Below are 20,111 nucleotides of genomic sequence, written 5' to 3'. Positions count from 1 at the left end.
TATCGTCAAAAATCTGGATTTAATGTTCCAAAATGGGGATTCGTGCTTCTCTTTTATACAGTTCCATACTTATCACCACAGGCTAATGAACCATAAATCAGAAATCAGGAGCTAATAAATGCAATTCCAGGGGAGTTTTTTTTTTATTATTTAATACCTTCCGAGACCGTGATCTTTGTTCAAGATCTTTAACGTTCAAATTACAATGTGTGAATATTAAGCATATTCGATTATGATTGAACTCTCTGAAAAGCTAATTTATAAACCCTGCAGCCTAATACCTTTGCACCATTTAAAAAAGGATATGACCACAGTTCATTTATACCAATTTCTCCAGTATAGAGATAAACACTCTTAAACTGCCTATATGAATAAAGTTATGTGACTGTAACTTTATTATAGGTTGGGATGTGTGATTTCTGTAGAGAGATATACAATTAAATGATATTGACCCCATGTGTAAAGCAACTTTGGCAGAAATTTTGCATTGGGGATTGTTCTCTTAAGTTCCTTTCTTGCTATTCTAGTGAAAAAAAAAAGTGGTCAGACAAGGGACCTTACTCAGGGCAGACTGTGAAAAAATCGGGCTACCTCCCTAGCTGTAATTCTCTTTCTGCAATAATTTCAGGACCTCTTGTGGGAAAATATTTTCCCCTAATAAACTCAGTTTTCATACAAGTTTAACAAATCCTTATCCCTTTATTTGTTATGAGATTTACTATCTTTTATTATGTTCACCATGGAATGCCCAGGCCATCAGGTATAATGAGAACTGCTTTGTGTCTTTCCACGTGTCCAGTCAGCCTGGAAGGACGCATCACTGACACTGTGAGGAAGAATAAGGAACACGTTTCTTATGTGCGGTGAAATACTCTGGCCTGGAGAGGTCCCGGTCCATTCATCCTCTAGGTTATTGACTTTTGCCACAGTCTAATTTTAAAAAAATTTTATTGGCCAGGCATGGTGGCTCACGCCTGTAATCCCAGCACTTTGAGGGGGACCAAGGAGGGTGGATCACTTGAGGTCAGGAGTTTGAGACCAGGCTGGCCAACATAATGAAACCTCGTCTCTATTAAAAATACTAAAATTAGCTGAGCATGGTAGCAGGGACTTGTAATCCCAGCTCCTCAGGAGGCTGAGGTAGGAGAATCATTTGAACCTGGGAGGCAGTTTGCAGTAAGCCAAGATCGCCTCACTGCACTACAGCCTGGGCGACAGAGGGAGACTCTGTCTCAAAATAAAAAAAAATAAATTATTGCAAAGTGTGTATATGATACCAATTTGGTACAACTGAAATGCAAAATTAAAACTCCGGCTCCGGTAAATATTAGGGCAAGATTGGGTAAAATGTAACACGGAGATTTACTTCTCCAGACCCTAAATATTTATTCCAGTGCAGGCTTTTGACTCTGAGCCCCCTGGCAGTCAAGGTACAAAGGGACATTGCATCCGTTATATGGGTTCCCCAGGCAAAGCAGTCATTGTCTGGTCCTGAGCACATATTGCCACTAAGCTATAAAGTGCATGTCGGGAACCTAGTAACTACTGTCCCCGCCCCCACTCTGTCACAAACATACACACACACATGCACACACACACACACACACACATACTCGCACACACACACATACACATACACATACACACACATACTCACACACACACTCTCCATGGGCAGGTTCCCCTTGAGCTGGCAGTTTCTCTATGCAACTTAGTAATACATTTATTTATTACTAAACAAATGGTGCCTTCACACAAGGAAGAAGACATGCCTTCCTCTGGAGGACACAGCCAGGGAAAACAGCCTGGCAAAAAAATCCTGGATTGATCTCAGCCTCTGTGTACTCCTTTGGCTGGATGGTGTGCAAGGACTCAGATTTCATTCTAAAACTTTTTCATGCAGGTCTTGGAATGGAACCACAGAGAGATGGGATGGACATCGTTTTCAACATGAGAACAATATTAGTTTCCCTGAGGCAGTGTTTCAGTCCTTGGTGGAAGCCAAGATACATGTGTAGGAGAAAACAATTCTACAGGGGCCAAGATAATGTGGTCCTAAAATCCCTGGTGGGCTAGTTCAAGGCTATCTAATACGGTAGATGAGCTGAGTGTGCTTCACCCAGTCTTCCTAGTTCCACTACTTTCAACAAGTTCATAATACTTCAGTAGAGATAACAGATGCTGGGAAACCATTCAGCAAAGCCATGGTGCAAGAGGAACCATTAATAGATCAATATCTGGCCCAGGAGCAGAGCAGAGCAGATCTACCATGACCTATGAGAATTTTTTTTTCTTTTCCTTTTCTCTTTTTCTTTCTTTATTTTCTTTCTTTCTTTTTTTTTTTTTTTTTTTTTTTTTTTGAGACCAAGTCTTGCATTGTCGCCCAGGCTGGAGTGCAATGGCACAATCTCGGCTCACTGCAACTTCTGCCTCCAGGTTCAAGCGATTCTTTTGCCTCAGCCTCCCGAGTAGCTGGGATTACAGGCACATGCCATGACACCTGGCTAATTGTTGTATTCTTAGTAGAGACGGGGTTTCACCATATTGGCCAGGCTGGTGTCGAACTCCCGACCTCGTGATCCACCCGCCTCAGCCTCCAAAGTGCTGTGATTATAGGCATGAGCCACCGTGCCTGGCCCTATGAGAGATTTCTACCCTGGGGAAAGAATGGAAGACTAGAGGCCTGAGATATTGGAACAAATTCTACCTTCTCTGTTTTATTTTCATAAATAAGCCCCTTTTCCCTCACATTCCCTAGCTTGAGGGGTGTGATTTAAAGAGCCATTTGAGTGAACCCAAGAGCATGGAAACAGGTTATAAATGATCGCGGTATCCTAGAAATCATTTGGTTGTATGGAGTAAAGGATAACATGAGTTGTAGGCGCTTAAAGAGCAATGACAGAGTTGACTCCCTTTGGCATTGGCAAATAAAGAAGAGGAAGAGAACAGGGAGAATTCATTCAAGCCCTGGAACTTGCTTATTTGAAGCAACTCTCCATAAATCCAACCAGAAACTGACACTGAAAATCCAACCAGAAACCCCTAGTTGGAATATTGAACTATTTTCCAAAACCATGGTATCACTCAGTGGGAGGGTTCCTTGTTCCTATAAAAGTTGCCCCCAAAAAGATCCTCCCTCTGGAAAAGTCTTTAGGAATATACTAAATCCTAAGGCAGTTATAAGGGAGGAGTCTTTGTTGATGAATTAATGCTGGCCATCCAGGAAACAGTATGCAAATTACGACTGCACTGAATGGACAGAACCTGGAAACCAGGACAAAACGCCAACCGATGCCTGTGCAATAGTTTTAATCCTCCCATTCCTATTTTCACTGTTCATCTGCGACTGAAAATGTCTTCACCCTCTCACTCAATGAGCTGGGAAAGTAGGTTTCACCATGAACTACCTGATACTTGAGCTACACAAAGTTAGGGTGTGCGAGAAAAGATCAGGCTGAAGAGAAGCTAATTCCTGCCCCAATTCCTAGAGTTTTGTTCATGACCTATTGTATTATGGTCAACATCTGGAATGAACAACTAATAATTGTAGCAATGCCTTGAGGGATTTTTGCCTATTTACATATAAATAGTTCTGACCAGAGCTGGCCACCAGCAATGGTTAATTTAATTTACTATCCCTTGGCAAAAGAATAGTCATTGGATTTCCAGCACTTTTAACCTTGGTAGACCCTTGGGAAATAAAAATTAGATTGAGAGAAAATTACCAGTGGTGGAGAACAGTATAAAAGTGACAATGACATATATAAACCTCCGGCAGGAGTGGAATAAAGTGGCATATTATTGTTCGCTGGCTCCCAAAGTTCAATATTTCTTGTGTGATTTACACTTCCGCCATTGTCTCACCCCCTAGAGTCCTTCTGGTCACTCTGGGAAGTCTCTCCCAAAATGCACATCCTTGTTACTGTCAGAGAAGGGGCATATTACCTGGCTAAGCAGCAAGAGGTATTTAGACAAAGAGCCATTGGAAAATGGGTTTCAACAAATAAGAGTTTAAAGACGTGTCTGGAAATATGAAACGGACAATATATAGGAAAGAAAAGTCAATAATCCCTGCCTATGCAGTCGTGTGTGTGTGTGTGTGTGTAAGTGTGTGTGTGTATGTGTTTAAAGAGGTGTCTGGAATTAGAAGCAGATGAGTGTCTGGTGTGTTCCAGGCTACTGGTTGCACATCCTTTACAGAATTATATCAATATAATCTGTGTGCAAACTCAGCTCTGATTGGAGGGTAATGATGCTATCTCAGACTCATTGACCATCAGCTGGTGCTCCCACTACATGAACCACCTGTAGTACACACACACACACACACACACACCACACACAACTGTTTCTTTTTCTTAAACCTTTGCTCATGTGTTGTTATCTGCCTGGAGCATCCTTCTTCCCACCTCTGTTTTGCCTGTCTAGCTCCTAACTTGCCCTTTAAAACCTAGCCCAAGTATCTCTTCCTCTAGGAAACTTTTCCTGGTTACCTCCAGGCCAAATGTGTACTTTCTTTAGTATCAGCCTCCTGAATTTACCACTCTTACTATTTGCATCGGTCTACTTATGTGTCTTTTTTCTTTTCTTTTTTTGAGACAGAATCTCATGCTGTTGGCCAGGCTGGAGTATAGTGGTGCAATCTTGCCTCACTGCAACCTCCAACTCCCAGGTTCAAGGGACTCTCCTGCCTCAGCCTCCTGAGTAGCTGAGATTACAGGCGCCAGCCACCATGCCTGGCTAATTTTTGTGTTTTTAGTAGAGTCGGGGTTTCGCCATGTTGGCCAGCCTGGTCTTGAACTCCTGACCTGAGGTGATCCATCCTCCTCTGCCTCCCAAAGTGCTGGGTTACAGGCATGAGCCACCGTGTCCGGCCCTACTTATGTGTCTTTCTATCCCACCTTCAGAACATGTAATGAGACTACTGTGACCTTCCAAAAAACAAAACAAAACAAAACAACAACAACAAAAAATAGAACATTTAAGCCTCGAGAGAGAGGTCAGAGTATAAAATGAAGAACAGAGGCAAGAAAGATAGGAAACTCCTAAGTGACATATCCAAGTACAGGCTTTTCTTTTATTGCACATACCACAGTTGTATTTTTATTTTATTGTGTGATCATCTAATTAATGGACACACACACAACTGTAAAGGAAGAGATTGTGTCTCCCTTCTTTTCTATATTTTCAGTACCTAGCACATAGATGCTGCCCTACAGATATTTATGTAATTAATTAGTTTATAAATTAATTAATAAGCAGACATAAAATGGATGAGGGAGAAAAAAGTAGACATAAGCTCATAAATGGGGCTAAATTCCGAAGTTCATTTGTATGTGTCTCCATGGCACAAGGATAGACAGGAACACCACATAGAAATAATGGATATTGAGTCCTAGTTCTGATAAATTTATATCCAAGCCTGGGAAGGTCTGACTCTAAGACTTATCTTTAAACAAATATTAAAACTGGCATGGGATTTATCTCACCTAATAGAACCCAAAGTCTATAATTTACTGAGGATAAACAGACTTACATGATAAAGCTGTCCAAAATCCACCAACACCTTCATTTTACATGTAATGAGGTGGAGCAAGACGGTCCTCACTCCTCAAATGGTGCAATAACATCATTAGAGAGAGGATGGCATTTGTTTAGGAGACACTTTGACTTACTGTTTGGGATAGAACACGAGACCCCAAAAGTCATGTGCCAGTCACCAAAGTGCCTTGAATAAAGGCGATCACAGTGAACCTTGGGTTGTTTCCTTCACCAAGCGCCATCATGAATGGAATTTGTAAGTCTGAAGTGAAGAAGAATTGTTTCGATGATAGAGAAGAGAGGAGCCAGGGCATTGCATTGGGTGTCTGGGGAGAAAGACACAGAAGCGAAGTAACAATAAGAGACATGAGGATTTTTCCAGTTGCTTGCTCTGGGCAATGTGATATAAACTCACTCTATGTCTCCTCTACATTGTCTTTTGTAAACTAATGCTTAACTCATTAAATGCTCTTCTGTGAGTGAGTCTTTGTTTGCAGCAGGGGTAAGAGGGGCCTCAAAGGGAAGGACAACTGAACAGCTGACAGCTAGGTGTCAAAGGAATGCGGGACAGGATTCCTAGCTGAGCTGATTTGCTAAAGAACCCTCTGCTAGTCATAGACTGAGCCATTTCAAATCCATCAGTTTCATCTCTCTCTGTCTCCTATACATTAAAGATTTCAATTGGCCAGTTAGCAGGGTACTGCAGGGAAAAGGGAAGGAAGGGTGAGTGTATTCCGATGAGTTGTTTTCAACATTTATTGACATCGAATACATGTCAAACAATTTACATGGATCATCTCATTTAAATTTCACAGCATCTCTATGAGGTGGTTGGTGTTATTTCTACCTTATAGATGAAGAATGGAAACTCAGGTCCAAGGAGGCAAATTGTCCCACGTTGTAGAGCCAGTAAGTTTTAGAGCCTAGATTTGAATCCCCATCTGTCTTTCCACCATATTATGCTATCTCCTAAAAAAGGGCTGGGTGGTTGCTAAGGAAGATGGAGGGAAACATATTTACACTGATGTGGGGTGAAGGTGGGAGATGATGCCTCCAAAATTCAGGAGGGTTTTCCTGAAGGTAACTGTTGTTGCCATTAAGAACTTTAATCCTCTAGATAACCAAAAAGGGTGCCACTGGTGAGATGGATAACCATGGACTTGTGAATTGCAGGACTTAATTTTGGCATAATTACCAAAGGAAGTCAGACAGTATTGTGGGAATGTAGGCTTTGGAATCAGGCAAATCCTGGTTTGAATCATGGTTCTGATTTATTATCTAAAACAGTTCAACTCTAAATTTCCCTTTAGAAATAATAATCATAAACATAAATTTAACAATTAGTCAAAAGAAGAGCTGCTCTTCTGAATCAGGGAACAACTGTCATTAGAGAATAATAACCGTAAATCTTTTTTACTGAATTCACAGCAACCCTCAGTTAACAGACCATAAAAGCTTAATCTTGCAATTTTCTTAATTCCTAAAAATAAACTGAAACCTCTGGTGCCTGTGGGATGAATCTTAATTTTATGGAGGAGACTATGTTGATACTGGTGACTGTTTTGTGATCTTGAGCAAATGACTTCATGTCTCTGAGCCTCTGGTCTGTCATCTGTAAAATGGGGATAATCACATATGACAGTTAATTTTGTAGATGATGTGAGATAATTCATGTAAAGTCCTGAGCACAGTGTCTGGCACAAAGCAAGCACTCAGTAAGAGGGAGTGATGAGGATGGGGATGATGATGGCAATGACAAAACAATGATGCAAAGATAAGACAATATGTTGATGTTGATGTGGTGGTGATGGTGGCAATAGTGGCGATGATGATGATGATCATGATGATGATGACAAAGACAGCAATGCAATGATAAGGCCATGATGAGCAATCATCATGATGTGCTATTTGTTGCTGCTGCTGATGTTGTAGTGGTAAACAATACAGAGAAGAAGAAACAAGAAGGAAAGAGGAAGGGAAACATAAAAAAAAGGATTTGATATGGTTTGAATCTGTGTCCCAATCCAAATCTCACCTTGAATTGTAACAATCTCCACATGTCATGGGAGGGACCCAGTGGGAGGTAGTTGAATCATGGGGGTGGGTTTTTCTCATGCTCTTCTCATGACAGTGAATAAGTCTCATGAGATCTGATGGTTCCATAAAGGGCAGTTCCCCTGCACACACCATCTTGCCGGCCGCCATGTAAGACGTCCCTTTGCTCTTCCTTCACCTTCTACTATGATTGTGAGGCCTCCCCAGCCATGTGGAACTGTGAGTCCCTTAAACTTCTTTCCTTTATAAATTACCCAGTCTCTCGTATGTCTTTCTTAGCAGTGCCAGAACAGACTAATACAGGATTAAAAGAAGAAAGAAGAGGAGCTCATAAAACATCAACTACAACTCATAGGTAACTGGGTTTCACATGCCCAGACCTAAGGTGCTCTGATTCTCCAACTAGAACAAATATTCTTTTCCTGATTAGAGGAGCAATGCCAACCACACCAATGGACGAGGTCTCTGGGATCCTTCTAACCCCATTCATCACTCGGTTCTCTCTTCCCGTCAAGGATGAAAAAGGGATGTTATTTGTTTTATTCTCTGTGTGAGGAGGATAATGCATCTATAAACTCATCATAACCCTATAGCCAGATGCTTCTGTGCAGTGGAGCCTTCACCACCAAGACTAACAAAACACAGCATCAATCCTCAAGATCCTAGTTTCTGGGTGGACTGAGACCATGCCTGGGAGGAGCTGGCCAAACCACTTCTTCAGTGTTATCATTTATGAATCAGAAATGGAGCCTTTTCAAGAGTTATAAAAATATCAAGTGGATGACTAAGATCATACAAACGAATGTGCTCCAAGTTCTTCCAAGTAGTGACCATGAATATCTTAATTTATTATTATTATGAAATGTGGAATTATCCTCGTGATTAAAAGCATGACTTTTAACCAGTCATTTAATCTCTCTGCCTGTCTACTTGATGAAATAATAACTTTATATAGTAATACCAACCTTATAAGATAGAAGTGAGCCTTAACTAAGATAATTTACAGAGAGTTTAACATAGTATCTTTCCTACAGTGTCCTTCAGCAATAGTAGCTGATATTATTATTACTATCATGTAGGAGACAAAAAGAAAATTTTGAAATATACCCAAAATACATATCTGATTATGTGAACTCCCTGCTTAAAACTCCCAATGATTTCCTCACAGTGCTAAGGATGGAATCCAAATGCCTTAACATAGCTAGCAAAGCTCTTTTTGACTTGTCTTCTGCTTAACTCTCACCACAGACTAAACCCTCCTAAACTGCTCTGCCACCTTTTGGGTTTCAAGTTACTTTTTTTTTTTTTTTTTCAAGTTTACGTGTACATTTATTAATTGAACAAATACGTTTTGAACCATCAAAGGAGTTCTTGGGCCTTAGACATGAGATCAACGAGACTGGATCATTATCCCTAAAATGTTCACATTCCAGTAATGGAGACAAGTAGTTGAAGAGGTAGCTCAACATAATTTGCCGAGTACTGTAAGAGGTATTAAAAAAGAAGTGTGAGCTGAGGGGTTTTGTGGGATCAGAGGAGAAAGGGGTTTAGATTCACCAACGTTTCCCTGGCAAGGCAACACCTAAGCTACATGTGAAGGATGAATGATATATATGATTATTAATTTATGTCTCTGGATGTGGTTTACAATCCGGGTGATCAGAGATAAATTCCAAGCCAAGTGGGGAATTTTTCTTTATGTTTGCACTCTTCCACCCCACTGTTGGCCCTCCTAGCACACTCAGCCCCCAGGCTGGGGGAACTGCCTTCTTTCACGAGCCCACAGCCCTTTGAGCCTCCCCCATCACAGCGTAATTGAATGATTTCCTGGTGATTTATCTGTTTCCTCAAATACTTTGGACTGAGATAGTATATTCATGGTTCTTCCTCACCATCTAGCGTAGTACCTGGCACAGAACAGAGCCCAATAAATGTCTGCTGAATGAAGGAAGGAGTAGTGTGATTGATGTTAGCATGGGGCACAGAGAAGGGGTGTGGTGGGGGAATCAGAGGGAGATCGATGGAGGATGATACCTGAGCAGGATCTTTAGGGACAGGCAAGATTTACCCAGGCAGGTTTTTTTTTAAGGCAATGGCAATACAGAAAGAGAGAACAGCATGGGCAAAGCACAGAGGTCTAACCAAGCATGGCACCTTTGGGGCAACTTCATATAGTCACGCAGCCGTGCACTATTCCAGAGTAAGGAAATAAGAGATAATGTTGGGCTGTGTGTGCCAAGAAGATATATGACCTTTATCCTGTAAAGATTAAGCAATCCTTGAAGAATTTGAAGTAGAGCACTGATCTGATCACGCAGAAGCATGAGATTAATGATCCTGTTAACCCTCTTTGATATTTTCCTATTCTTTCTTCCCACCCTCCCATCCTTTTCTCTCCTTTCTTCTATCTTCTTCCTCTGTCTTCTAAAATGTGTTCTTTCATTTTCTACAGTTTTTCATTTACATGGATTTTGTTGACCCCAGATGTTAGAGGACCATGAATTAAGCCAGGCAGGACTCCCAGCATCAGTCAGGATTCAAGGGGATAAAATTTCATTCTGATGACCTGGAACACTAATGAACACTTCTCCCCAACATGAGGGCTCTAGAAATGGTCTAAAATGAGGCAGAAATGGCATTGTTATCTTGATATAAAGGAAACACATTCATCACTTGCTTAAACTAATTATTTACCTGAGAGTGACTGTGGCAACACTGACCTTTTCCAATGATCAAAACATTCATTTTTAAATGGAAGATGTAACTCTTCTCATCCCTCCTCTTTGTTGAACTGTCTGACCTCACCTCATTCAGTGACAAATACCCAGAAAATCCTGCTTAATCATGTGATTAGTGAAGATATTCTAAGATAGTGATTACTAAACTCAAAGTCCTAGACTATTTTAAGTGTTCGAATTAGGGCTTAGGGTTAGAGTTTAGCATTCAGGGTTAGGGTCATGGTTAATATTAAGGTTACATTTGATAGATTCGATTAGGATAAATGTTAGGGTTAAGGCTAAAGATAAGGGTAGGGCTAGATTAGGGTTAAGGTTAGGGATAAGATCAGGGAAACTTCTGGGGAAAAGAGAATGAGACTGGAGGGCAGCTAAGGTTCCAGCTACTTATATGTACACACTCCACATCAAACTCATGGTTTCCTTATTTTTTTTCTGTTTAGTTTCACTTGAAATAATAATATAAGGAACTTACTCTTCTCTGATTCATAGACAGGTTTTGAAATACACAGAACTAGAGAAACTCCCAAGCCATGTGTCAGAGTCAATGAGTGACACCACAGTCCATTTCTCGGGAATTCAGTAGCCTCATGAATAAAAAGCATTTAGACTTCTGCAGATGACACCCAACTTACAGAGCTAAAGCTGCCTCAGGTTTGGCAGAAGCTGCCCCATGACACAGGGTTGGGAGCAGGGATATGGATTACCCACTTGCAGACCCCTTGGGCAAGTGGATACTCTGTATCACTTTCTTTCTTGACTGGCAGGAGCCAGGGAATGTGACCAGAAATGGGAACAGGGCCGTGCTTACCATCTTTTGCAGTAAATGGAAATAAGGAAAATATTTAAGAATGGTTGTAGTCTTAGCTAAGTAGAAAGGCCAAAGAACAGGATTCTGGATCTGAGAGGTTAGGCATAAACCATTTCATGAAGTCAAGAACGTGGGTTGGGAGGGGAACTAATAATTGATCAGGCATAGTAAGTGAATCTGGAGAAATTTTCGAGACTATGGACCTTTATAATAGAGCTTAGTTCAGCAAAACGTTTCTGTAAAGGGCCAGAGAGCAATGCTATTTTAGGCTTTGTAGGCTATATTCAGCCTTTGTCCTCACTACTCAACTCTTGCTCTAGAACAAAAGCAGTCACAGATGAGACATATATGAATGACTATGGCTGTGTTACAATAAAACTTTATTTAGGAAAATAGACAGCAAACCAGATTTGACCTATGGACCGTGGTTTGTTGACCCTTGTACTAGGGTATTTGAAGAGCTTGTTTTGTAAATCCCAAAAAAGAACAGTCTCCTAAGAATTAAACCAACATAGAAATATGCAGAATTAGGACATTAGAAAGCAAGACCAAGGCTATAACATTATCAGAAGCCCTGAATCCAGCCATACCTGAAACTAACTTCCTCTAGTATCCTCATGTATGTGAAACAATACATCCTCTCCTTTTATTGTTATTGTTTAAGTAGTGTGAGTTAGGTTTCTGTCCATTGCAACAAAAACTATCTTTCTTGGTATAAAATGCACACAGGCTATCAGAAAAAAAATGATCAGGTCTCATTACAAATCTTCCAATTCCCATTCCAGTGCTCTTTCATCTCAACAAGCGACAGACGGAAAAGAATGCCCTAGTTGAGATATCTTTTGTAGCCAAAGACCAGTGTTGCCAATGTGAGCCTAGATTTTACTCCAAAACATTCCTGCTTCTTGGAGTGTCATTAAAGGAAAGTGTGTGCCTAGGAAATGCTGCCCGCGGATGAGGGAAGTTGACAGAACAGCCCTGAAGGGCCAGATGGATTCCAGACAGCTGTGACTTGATGGAGGCCCTCCATTTGGCAAGACCAGGGAGAGCCCAGCATGAACAGCATCAATTAGCAACCTCTTTTGAGAGAGGATAATTACAGCACACCACTGCAATCAAGCTTCATGCAGCCACTACACATAATGGTTATTGAGCCTCTGTAAAAACAAGCAGACATGTGTGGTATGATTTTTAGAAGAGAATAACAGAATGCAGTGGGATTCTCATACATTCCTGAAGAGATTGTGAGCTGGTGCAAACTCTCTAGAAAGCAATTTGGCAATAGGTATCAAACATCTTTAAAATAAAAAACCTCATGACCTTTGATGCAGTCATCATCCTTCACCCCTGTAAGAAGTGACCCTGAGCACATACCAGAAATGTAAACAAATATTTCTGCACAAAGATGTTCATCACAGCGTTAAGTATAATAGCAATAAAAGAAAGTGTACAAATACCAAAGTTAGGAAATTAATGAAAAATATTATGATACACAGCCATAAGATAGAAAATTATGGCAGTCATCAAGAGTATGATTAAGAAGAGTCTTTAATCACATGAGAAAATATCCACACTATGGTAGGCGACAAGGCAGGATACAAATTGCATATATAATACAATAACCAGTAAATCAATATATGGCATGAGTTCTTATTTTTATTTACCTGGGTATAGTGATGAAATGTTTGAGTTGAAGGACTCAGGGCTCCTTTTATGGGTTTATTTGCATGGGGATATTTGGGGCTAAAGAAGAATCAAGGAGGTAGGAGGGTTCCTAGAGGGAGGAGAAAACAAGGACAATTAAAGGAATGTAGTAATGTGACAATGTCTGATCCCTCACTATGATACTTTTGAGGTTCCCACTGAGAAGTTCTAGGCAGAATTTGAAAGACATTAAATGTCACTCTTCAAGGAAGGCTTTCCATTCCCCCAGTGACCAGGTCACGTGCCCCTGATCCATGCTCTCAAAGCTTTTTGTGTTTCTCCTTCCAAGCACATAAGAGATATTGTCATTGTCTATTTAGATGATACGTGATTCTCACTCAGTTCTGCATTGTTGAATATGGTAGCCACTATAAATAGCACGAGGCTATTTCTATTTAAATTTAAGTCAAATAAAGCAAAACTTAAAAATGCATTTCTTGCTCACACTGGTCACATTTCCAGCACACAAGAGCCACACGTGGCAAGTGGCCATCATCATGGACAAGACAGATACAAAACGTGTTCCTCATGGCAGTTGTATTGAACAGTGCTGTCCCAGACTGGAATTTTATGAGGTCTTGCTCCCATGCTATTCCTAGTTCCTAGCACAAATATCTGGCATATTACAGGCATTCAATAAAAATATATGCGGAAGGGGCCGAGTGCAGTGGCTCACACCTGTAATCCCAGCACTTTGGGAGGCCGAGGCAGGTGGATGATTTGAGGTAAGGAGTTTAAGACCAGCTTGGCCAACATGGTGAAATTTCATTTCTACTAAAATTACAAAAATTAGCTGGGCGTGGTGGTGTGAGCCAGTAATTCCAGCTACTCGAGGGGCTGAAGCAGAAGAATCACTGGAACCTGGGAGGCGGAGATGGCAGTGAGCCAAGACTGCACCACTGCATTCCAGCCTGGGTAACAGAGTAAGACTTCATCTCAAAAAAGAAAAAATATCAGTGAGCCAAGAACGCACCACTGCACTCCAGCCTGGGGCACAGAGCAAGACTCTGTCTCAAAAAAATATATATATATATTTTTTTTATATAAAAATATATATTAATAATATTTATATATATTAAATATATATCATATTTTATATAAATTAAATTATATTATATATAATATTAATTATATATAATAATATATACTGTGGCTCTCTCCAGCCACTCAGGACACTACCCCACTTACCTAGGCTCCTCTCCGCACCCAGTTCCTCAATTAGCATAATCCTTCCCAGCTGCTGAGGCGTGCAGCATAGACATCCTCCAGTTGACCTCCCCATCATAAACTGCAGATATGATGGTCCCCCACAGCTATCTGAAATCATAATATATAATATTATTTATATATAATATAATTAAATATATAATATGATATATATTTAATGTATATATATTCCTTCCTTCGGCATCTATATGGAGATGATTTTATAAATAGGAGGTCCTTAGTGTAGGAAGAGGAAACACACACACACGCACACACACACACACTCCTCAGATATGTTCCTTTTTCAAATAACCAGCACCATCCAGATCTCATTATGAATGGATTTGGTAGGGAATAAACACAATAAATAATGATGATAGAATTCTGAGCTCCGAGTAGGCAGTCAAACAGGCAGGATGGATCCTGACAGTGAGGGTGTCTGTGATGACATAAATCATAGCAGATCCAGCGTCTCAGGACCACATCTGACCTGGAAGCAGCATGTCCCTGTCACAGGGGCTAGAGCACTTGGCATGACAGAGCCGAGGAGGAGCTGATGGTGGCCGGCCTAGTCTCTCATCACTGACATTTTTTTTCCCCTGACAGTTAAAAGACAAAAGGTTTGCAATCATAGCCATGTACGTGGACATGAGGGTTCTGAACCTTAGGAGTCTCGAAGACGCATCCCATTCAACCTCTCTCTGTCTCCTCTGCCCAAAGAAAAAGCCAATAATTCAAAAACCTCCACGTACAGCTGCATGAAATTGTTCTGTAATACACTTTCTTCCCTATAGGAGGTGCTCAGATCAATGTTGAATTAACAGATAAGTCTGCAGCCATAAAAAGGAATGAGATCAGGTCCTTTACAGGGACGTGGATGGAGCTGGAGGCCATTATCCTCAGCAAGCTAATGCAGGAACAGTAAACCAAACACTGCATGTTCTCGCTTATAAGGGGAGTTGAACAGTGAGAACACATGGACACAGGGAGGGGAACAACACACACTGGGGCCTATTGGGGGTTAAGGTAGGGGGAGAGAGAGCATTAGGAATGCTGGGCTTAATACCCAGGTGATGGGTTGATGGGTGCAGCAAACCACCATGGCACATGTTTACCTATATAACAAACCTGCACACGTACCCCAAAACTAAAAAAGTAAAAATTTAATTAAAAAAAAGAAATTACAAAAAAACAAAAACAAAAACAGGTAAGTCTTCATCTTCGCAGGCTGGTAACTGGTAAGAAACAGTCACATATTCATTCAACAAGTGTTTATTGGGCACTAACTGGGTGCTAGCAAATATTTTAGGTATTTGGAATAGACCTGTGAACAAAACAGAAATTAACAAAAATGTCTGCCTTCGTGAAACTTACATGCTAGGCTGGTTTTCAGCCCGGGCTGGATATTAGAATCACCAGGGAAGTTCTGAAAAATCTCATTTCTTGGGACACACCTCAGAGAAATTCTGAAATTCTATAGTTCAAGATGGGGAATAGGGATATGTTATTTCCCAAGTTTCCCAGGAGAGTCAAGGTACAGTTGTCTGGGAGCCTGGGAACCACTGTTGTAAAACAATGGTTCTCAAAGTGTGGTCCCTGGACCAGCGCTAGTAGCATCACCTGAAAACTTGTTAGAAATGCAAATTGTCAGCCAGGCGCGGTGGCTCAGGCCTGTAATCCCAGCACTTTGGGAGGCCGAGGGTGGGGGTAGATCACAAGGTCAGGAGATCGAGACCATCCTGGCTAACACGGTGAAACCCCATCTCTACTAAAAATACAAAAACAAACAAATTAGCCGGGCATGGTGGTGGGCACCTCTAGTCCCAGCTACTCGAGAGGCCGAGGCAGGAGAATGGCATGAACCCAGGAGGTGGAGCTTGCGGTAAGCAGAGATTGTGCCACTGAACTCCAGCCTGGTCATCAGAGCGAGACTGTGTCTCAAAAAAAATGCAAATTCTCAGGCCTCTCCCCAGATGTATAGGTACAGAATCAGAAACCCAATGAGTAGGACCCAGCAAGCTGTGTTTTTGCAAAATCTCTACGCAATTTTGATACGTGCTTAAATTTGAGAATCACTGCTCTAAGCAAAATTACCTGGGGAGATGAGTTTTATGAGCCAGAGGAATCCTCCTCTCCATCTTTTCTCAATTTGCTTCTGCCAAGTCAATAAACCTGGAGAGGCCTCCCAGGAGTGGCCTCCGCAGGTTGGTACCTGACAGCCACACTGGGTTTGCAGGAGCTCTCTGCAGCCACTCAGGACGCTGCCCAACTTACCTAGGCTCCTCTCCCCACCCAGTTCCCCAGTTAGCATAATCCATCCCAGCTGCTGAGGCATGTAGCATGGACATCCTCCAGTTGACCTCCCCATCACGAAGTGCAGATATGATGGTCTCCCACAGGGCTGTACAGAAAGGGTGCACCTTCATACACCAAGTCATGACCCGCTGTGGCACACACACACCCAGAACCTCATTTTATACAACACACACAAACACATCCCTACTCTATCACACATGTGATGTCACAAACACACAATCACATATTCACAGTTACACATGCATTCACATCCTCTTACTCTAGTCTACACACAGACACACACACACATGCACACACAATATCACGGGACCAGTGATTCTCAAATGTATCTAAACATTGGCCTTACCTGGGAGCTTTAAAAAATTCTGATGCTCAGGCCACAGCTCACACCAGTTAAGTCAGGATCTCTGGAGCTGAAAGCTAGGTGCGTATCTGGTTTTAAAGCTATCCAATGTATATATATATATACACCACAGTTTCTTTATCCACTCACGGATTGATGGGCATTTGGGCTGCTTCCACATTTTTGCAGTTGTGAATTGTGCTGCTATAAACATGAGTATGCAAGTATCTTTTCTGTATTATGACTTCTTGTCCTCTGGGTAGGTACCCAGTAGTGGGATTGCTGGATCAAATGGTAGTTTTATTTTTAGTTCTTTAAGGAATATTCACACCTTTTTCCATAGTGGTTGTACTAGTTTACATTCCAACTAGCAGTGTAGAAGTGTTCCCTTTTCACTTCATCCATGCCAACATCTATTACTTTTTTATTTTCTTGATTATGGCCATTCTTGCAGGAGTAAGGTGGTATCGCATTGTGGTTTTGATTGGCATTTCCCTGATCATTAGTGATGTTGAGCATTTTTCCACATGCTTGTTGGTCATTTGTATATCTTCTATTGAGAATTGTCTATTCATGGCCTTAGCCCACTTTTTGATGGGATTGTTTGTTTTTTCCTTGCTAATTTGAGTTCATTGTACATATGGGGGAATACTACTCAACCATAAAAGTAAATGAATTAATGGCATTCATAGGAACCTGGATAGGACTGGAGATAATTATTCTAAGTCAAGTAACTCAGGAATGGAAAACGAAACATCATATGTTCTCACTCATAACTGGGAGCTACACTGTGAGGACTCAAAGGCATAAGAATATTACAGCGGACTTTGGGGACTCAGAGGGAAAGCGGGTAGGGGGTGAGGGATAAAATACTACAAACTGGGTTCCGTGTGTACTGCTCAGACAATGGGTGCACCAAGATCTCACAAATCACCACTGAAGAACTTGCTCATGTAACCAAACACCACCTGCTTCCCAAAAGCCTATGGAAATAAAAATTAAAAAAAAAAAAAAAAACACAAAACTCAGGGAACTGTAAAAAAATAAACAAAATAAAATTCTGCCAAAAAAATAACCTACCCAAGTGATTAATACGCAATCAAGGTTGAAAACTATTACTCTACACCATGGCCTTATGGCTAACAGAAAAAAGAAATAAGAAGGTGTCAGTTTCCTTTCATAATGGAAGAGGCAAGAGAAATGGAGAAAACTGAATTTAAAAGACTTCCAAACATCTCTGGTGGAATCCCTGGAGTCATAAATATCTGGACCACTCATCTGGTGTTTCTCGTGCAAGTCCCACCATGTCTTTTTCCATTTGTGGATGTCCATTAGTCAACGACCAGTAGAAACACACTTTCATCAAACAAAGTTGACTTTATTGATCCAATGCACTGGAGGAAATGGTGCACCATGGAGAACCATGAGGTGTCTCTGTAAGAGACTGAGCAGGAGCTTCTTGCAGGATTTGGGCTTGTGCTATACACTGTGGAGGAGGTTTCAAGGAAGCAGGGATTGGATATGTCAGGAAGGGAGGCCAATTCCTTGACTAGGGCTTATCTAGGGGTCAAAAGGAATGAAGTTGCCTTAAGTTCTACTTTATTTATTATTATTATTATTACTATTATTATTGACAAAGAAGCAGGCATAGGCAGGAAATAAAGATATTTGATGATTCTTGTGCTCTGGACAATGTTCTTGCTTTTGTTTGTGCTCAGACACAATTACGGGCCAGTCTTGTGTTTGTCTTGCTCCATCATTAGCCGCAGAGTGGTCCTTGTCCGACGTTCATCATTTGTTAAATTGTTCCTTTCCAGGAGGACAGCGGGAGAGACGAGGTGGACACGCCACGCCAGCTTCCACCCGTCAGCGGCTGCTTTTTTCTCTCCCCTATCTCATCCTCTGTTCTCCACGTTAACTCCATATTGTCTCTTTGCTTTTAAAATACATCTGCTTCTTCCATGAGGTGATGAACTTCATCTTCTCAATGTCCTTTATAATACATGGCACAGTGCTAAGCACATAGGCGATGGAACTCTAACACTGTGAAAAGAACATGAGATTTTGATTTGGGATCAGAAGACCTGTTTTCAATTCCTGCTTTCTACTTGCTAAGTATGCAATTTGGGCAAATGGCTCAACTTCTCTGAGCCCCAGATGGGGATGATAATCCCTGTCTAGGTCACTGGATTTCCAGGAGAAATAAAATGAGACAACTCTGCAACCATAAGGAGTTGGCAAAGCAGCAGATTCTCGAGAAATGTGCAAAAGGGGTAAGTAAATGGAGAGAAGAGGTGATTGGTTTGACCAACATCTTTATCAAAGGCTGCAAAGAACAATGGCTTAAGAGACCTCTAAAGACTCCATAGTGGATACAGGAAGTTGAAAAACAGGTGGAGTTCTAATCACCCAGGTGATCCTTCAGCTCTTAGAAACAGCCTTCAAGATAAGCAACCAGAGGTTGGATTTGTTTAGAATGCCACGCTCCAGCAGTTTCTGTACCTCTACTATGTGTCAGGCATTGTGATACTGATGTAGAAAAAATATTAGAGTTTTTTTCCCAAAGATGCTTCCAGTCTATTGAGAGAAAGAGAAACACAAACAAAACTATTGCAACTTGACATAGTAAACAGCAGACACACTTACAAAGTACAGCATGGCACAGAGCAAGGAGGTGTTAATTCTATCAGTGGCTGGCCAGGAGAAGAGCAACTGGAGATGGTACGGAAAACCACAGAAAAAGGAGACCGCTTCAGCTGGGCTTTGGGGTTTTGTTTGTTTATTTGATTGTTTGTTTGTGTGTGTGTTTGTTTGAAGTGAAGCTTCGCTCTGTTGCCCAGGCTGGAGTGCAGTGGTGTGATCTCGGTTCACTGCAACCACTGCCTCCCAGGTTCAAGCAATTCTTCTGCCTCAGCCTCCTGAGTAGCTGAGACTGTAGGCACACGCCACCAGGTCTGGATAATTTTTGTATTTTTAGTAGAGACAGGTTTCACCATGTTGACCAGGCTGGTCTCGAACTCCTGACTTCAAGTTATCTGCCTGCCTCAGCCTCCCAAAGTGCTGGGATTGCAGGTGTGAGCCACTGTGCCTGGTCCAGCTGGGCCTTTGAAGGATGGATAGGAGGTTTCCAGGCAGATAGACGAGGAAACGTGAGGGGGAATATTCCAGCACAAGTGTGAGGGGCAGTGGGTTCAAAGGTACAATAGCATGAACTACTCTGATGTAACTGAGATCTTGAAACCCATTTATAAATAAGTGGTGATACGAGTGGATATGAGACAGTCATATCCACTCGAGCTCATAACAAAATTGTTTAGGGCACAGCCCTGGGCTCTTCCCTTGTCATTTGTCTTTTTAGCGGACATTCGGAAGCTAATTTAGGGGCAGCTGTCAAGAGCTT

This window comes from Chlorocebus sabaeus, chromosome 5 (genome assembly GCF_047675955.1).
Source record: "Chlorocebus sabaeus isolate Y175 chromosome 5, mChlSab1.0.hap1, whole genome shotgun sequence".
In the NCBI taxonomy this organism is placed as follows: Eukaryota; Metazoa; Chordata; class Mammalia; order Primates; family Cercopithecidae; genus Chlorocebus; species Chlorocebus sabaeus.
The sequence above is the reverse complement of the archived record's forward strand: the minus strand, read 5'-3'. Positions refer to the sequence as shown.